We start from the raw sequence: 5,557 nt of genomic DNA, 5'->3' as shown, positions 1-5,557 counted from the left end.
TACTGACATATGCTCCATGAATAAACCCTGAAACATTATACTAAATGAAAGAAGCCTAACACAAAAGATCACATGTTATGATTCCATTTATATGAAATGTCTAGAGTAAGCATATGCATAGAGACAAAAAGTAGATTATTGGTTGCCTAGGGGTAAGAAGCTTGAAAGCTAATGGGGAGTGTCAGCTAATAGGTATAGAGTTTCTTTCTGAGGTAATAAAAATGTTCTGAAGGTGATGTGGCAGTGGATGTAAAACTCTGAACATGCTAAAAACCACTGTACACTTTAAATGAGTGAATTGTATGGTATACTAATTATGAAGTATTAGTATTAGTATTAGCATTAATAAAGCTGTTATTAAAAATATTACAGCATAAAAAGCTCGATACTATCTGTGTTTCTGTTAGTCTTATATCCCAAGTGCTGCTAGTATTCACCCAGAAACTTATTCCCAGGTGGTCAGCTGACTGTATGTTCAAGGGCAGTGCTTCACAAGAAGCAACTACACATGCTTCAGTGATTATATATCCAATGTGCACTAGAACTTTTGCCAGTGCTACAGTAAATGTTAGAAATATGTTTTTACTGTTTATCAAAACAATGGTGTTTTTCTAATTAGTGTGATGTAAAAAACTGGCTTGCATTGGTAAAATTGAAGTTATTCAAGATATATGTCCTGGCTGAAAAAGGATTAGAGACTCTCTCCATGGGTCAGAAGTTATCTGCTCTGACTGATGTTAGTGGTAAGGTAGCAAAGCCTGTCTTCGAATCACTTTCTATTGATTCACTTAAACTTTTCATGTAAATTGAAAAGTTGCAAATCTTGAAAGCATGGAGAGCTTATAGTAACTCTTGTGTGAATAGTCCTGTGTGTGCTTGCTAAAAAAAATGTTTAATTAATGCCTACGGCACAATTTTATCTGACAATGTTTTTTTCTTTTTATAACCTGCTAACAAAGTTGTGAGGCATTGCTAACTTTTACCCACTTTCCTTGCCAAACAGGAACTGACTATTATCAACCAGAAGTACCTAAACGCTGTACATAATCAATATGCCAGTAATTGAGAGCAGACATTGGAGTGAGAAAATCAATTACATTACAAAGTATCACTCTCACCAGAATGGGTGTAAGTTTCTCATAATTTGATAGGTATCCAGGGTTACTTGAGTTTTAGAGATGAGTGGTGATTCCCAACCTGTGGGACAGGCCTATTATATCTTCAAAGTTCTTTTTGAGGTTAACTGGAATTTGAAGCATGGTAGTCATGCTGATTAGGGATTCAAAGAAAAAGTATCTGCTCCTAGGAAGAGCTGCCTAGGGACATTGAGCAGAATGGATGTAGTTTTCCTAAATCAGGTCACAAGGGTGTGGGGGCTCACACTGTATCTTGTGAGAAGAAAGCCCTATAAACAATCACCCTTCCATCTTGGCTTGTGCATTCCTGCAGGTCCCATTTGAAGCCTCTGACCCAGGACTTGCCTGTGTCTTTGAAATGGTTTTCAAACAATCTTTGATTTGGCTTATGCTCTAAAAGAGGCTATTTGTCCATAAAGAGAAGGGGTAGCAGGGGAGAAGCCCACTTCCCTCTACACCAGGCAGCACTTATGCAGATGTTGAAAGGAAAACAACATGCCCATTCAGTCTGAATGAAGGGGACATGAAAGCTCTCTGCTGGTGTGTCCAAAGAGAACACTCCTCAGCCTTCCCCCTTGTTAGCTATCTCCCCAACAAGGTTATAAGCAGAGGCAATCCAGTGTAGTACAAAGTCCTGGAAGGGGAGTCTGGTGTCCCATATTTGATCCCTGGGTCTAGTTCTCTATGAAAACTTGACAAGTCCCATATCCTCTCTGGCATTCAGATCCCTCATCATTTGGGCTGTGTGACACCTGGAAGACTTTTCTATTAAAAAAAATTTTTATTAATGTTTTATTTATTTTTGAGACAGAGAGAGAGACAGCATGAGCAAGGGAGGGTCAGAGAGAGAGGAAGATACAGAATCTGAAGACACACTCCAGGCTCTGAGCTAGTTGTCAGCACAGAGCCCGAACCGGGGCTCAAACCCATGAACCGTGCGATCATGACCTGAGCTGAAGTCGGACACTTATCCAACTGAGCCACCCAGGCGCCCCAAGACTTCTGTTTTTATATTCTGTTATCTCAGAAGCTGAATAAAGTAAGGATTAGCCCACAAGGAAGTCCTCAGCTTTTATGGGATCAGAGTTCACATTAAACACACCACAGACTGAAGAAGTTACAGTATAAAGGAGTGAGTCAGAAGATCCTACGTATTATTATAATACCTGATGCTATCAGGTATTATTAACTCAAAGTACCAGGTTTTTATAGGAATATATTCCCTGCATTGATGGGCTATGTCCTTCATAGGTATAAGCTTATCCTCTTGGTCACTGGCTTCTCCAGGGCTAGACTTTTTCAGTCTTAGAGTAGAGATTTCTGAGACTGATCAATTCTTTTAACTGATACAGGCTTTAACAGAAGGGTCAGGGTATTGTGTTAGGTTAAGGCAAGGCTTTGTTAAGGTAAATTTTTTTTGAGAGGGAAAGAGGGTGCAAGTGAACAAGGGGCAGACAGAGACAGAGAGAGGGACAGAGACAGGGAGACAGAGAGATGTGGGGCTCACCCAAAGTGTGGTTTGTGTTCATCTGAAGCAGGGCTCAAGCTCACCTGATGCAGGGCTGGAACTCATGAACCGTGAGATAATGACCTGAGCCAAAGTCAGATGCTTAACTGAATGAGCCACCCAGGCACCTCGTTAAGGTAATCTTATTTCCATATTTCCAAATTCTACAGGGAGGTGAAATGTTAAGGGTGGTCTTACTGTAGCACTCAGACTGTAGGTCCCAGAAGCAGGACAGGGTCACAAAGTCTTTTTAGTCTATGTGAGAGATAACTGGAGTAGTGGCCAAAGAGAATAAATGATATGAAGACCATTTTTGAGATGATATATATGTATAAGACTTGGAGGACACCAGATAGAGGGAGTAAGAAAGAAAGAGTTAGAGATGTCTTTGAGGTTCCCAACATGGGTAATGTTTCTTAATATTATTTAAGAAACATCAAAATGAGGTTAAGGTACAGTCTGTAGTCACTGAACTAAACTGTAATTTCAAAGTATATATTTCATGGACCTCAGGGTATAGTGATATGATTATCTGAGCTAACAATACTATGATTCTAGGAAAAAATAACAGATTGGTATACGGTGTCAATGGTAAGTGTAAATGCTAATACCATAATCACAGTGTGACAGTACTATTGGTTATTCATCTAGAACATGGTTATTCATCTAGAACACATTTTGCTGATGTTGACCTCCATGAAGGGCTTTTTGGCCCTTTCCTCTCTTTTCTAAAACTGGTAAATCTTTGCAGAGCTAATCCTCGTATAATATTATGTTGAACTAATCTCTTAGATGCCCTACAGTGGTAAAGTTGTTCTATTATATGCGCACCTCTATAATTAAAAGCAGGATTTCAGGTGCAGATGGGTTTTCTGCTGCTATGGTTGTTTATATCTAGCATCTATTCCAGTTTGTTGATGTCAGATTGGCAAATTCTGGATTATCCTTGGATGTTTTAAAGTGCAGTGCTAGGCTCTATTGACTGTAAAACAAACTAGCATTTCTGATCTGACCTGTAGGGGCTCAGACTAAGAGAAACCACTATGAGCAGGGAAAGGAAGACATAACTGTGTAAATTCAGCCCCTTTACCAGTGGCAATATAGACAACCAAGCTGCCCAAGCTGTTGTGATGGTTATCCTTCTATTATTTAAGGTTGGTGAGGTCAAAGAAGGATCCTCCCATACAGTGTGCAGGGATCAATAGAAGTTTCACAAAGCCACGTCTCCTTTCAAAGGAATTCTAATATTTTGCTAATAAGTACAATTTCCTTATGTCAGTTATAGGAATTTATCAGTGAAGATACTGTTAGCTGATCACTTCTGGGATGATTTGATGATGCCATGTGATTTAGAATCTGGGTTCTGTCCCTCTACACAACCATCCGTTGGTCCACATTATACCAAGGCTGGATGCCCTTGGTGGTAGGATGGCTGACAATAGAAACTGGAGACAGGAGCAACTAGAGTAACAAGTTTCCTTATTTAGGTTGAGTGTTGCTTCCCAAAACTCATGTAAGAGCAAGCATACTTTCCACCAAGTCATAGTAAATATCCTGTCATATCTTACAGGTTCATTGTGGTTTTGGCCAACCCAGACTCAAATCAATCACTGTGGCAAGGCAGGTTTTGCATTATCCTGATTAGCTTAGACAAATCTGCCTATCCCTGGTGCTGGACATAGTTTTGGGATCAGCCCTCCAAACTGCATGTAGCCAGCCATTCAATGGAGACAGATGGCATGGTGTTTGGGGGCAATTTGGATTTATGAAAACTCATTTATTTTTATATAATATTTTCCAATTTAGAAGCCACTTTTATACATTTCAGCTTACTAATATAAATACCACTTTTACTCTAAATGTAAGCAAAGGATAAGGTCCAAGTATGTGAGGAAGCTATCAAAGCTTTGTGTTTTTACATAGTAGGGTTTGGCAAAGCAGTAACTGTTAAGGAAGGAGAACAGGCATAGGAGAGTTTAAGGTTGCAAGTAGGTTTCTTGGGCTAAAGGAAGGCTCCCTGGTATTTTAGGAATACAATGTTTAGATAAAAGAAGTTGGGATGTGCTTTTAAAAATTTCTTTAAAAGTTTTTATTAATTTTGAGAAGTGGGGCAGAGAGGGAGAGACAGAATCCCAAGCAGGCTCTGCACTGTCAGTGTGGGGCCCAATGAAGGACTCAAACCCACGAACTGTGAGACCATGACCTGAGCCAAAATCAAGAGTCAGATGCTTAACTGACTGAGCCACCTGGCACCTCAAGGTCTGATTTCTTGAGGAGAGTTGAGAAAGGCCTGCAAAACAGGAGTGAGAGGAATAGGAATAAAAGGAAGGGGATGAATAATTTACATACTATATGGGTGACAATTAATGGACCTAAGGAGAGGAAGAGTATAGTTGTTAAAAGGTCAGACATTTAAAAAAAAAAAAAAAAAAAAAAGGAAGAAAGGAAGGGAGGGAGGGATGAAACCTTCACAAGTAACAGTCTTGAGTCGCAAAGTGGCTGGGTCAAAAACACTAAATTCCTGGTAGAACAAATGTAGCAGCTTATCTGAAGGTGCTTATGTAAATGGGGCTATGGTTTGAGAGGTAAGAGCTGGGCTTAAAAATTTAGGGCTTCTGCAAGCTGGCAAGCTGGCAATTTGGCAAGCTGGTACCAGCACTATCTAGGGGATTCTGTGGTCCACCCTGCTATCAACCTGTCTGAGGCTGTCTAGAGAAGGTCTAATATCCAGTTAGGGCCACATCTCTTGAGCTCAGCATCCAGGGACAGACTTAATAGTTGATGTGCCTTCAAGAAGAGTATCCTCATTTATATCTTCTCTTCTTCCTTCTCCACCTCTCCAATATCTTCCCCCCACCTTTTTTTTTTTTTTTTTTTTTTTTTTTTGTTGGGGGGTTTTCTTTTTTAAAAAATT

This window comes from Crocuta crocuta, unplaced genomic scaffold, assembly GCF_008692635.1.
Source record: "Crocuta crocuta isolate KB4526 unplaced genomic scaffold, BGI_CrCroc_1.0 scaffold493, whole genome shotgun sequence".
Classification (NCBI taxonomy): domain Eukaryota; kingdom Metazoa; phylum Chordata; class Mammalia; order Carnivora; family Hyaenidae; genus Crocuta; species Crocuta crocuta.
The sequence above is the reverse complement of the archived record's forward strand: the minus strand, read 5'-3'. Positions refer to the sequence as shown.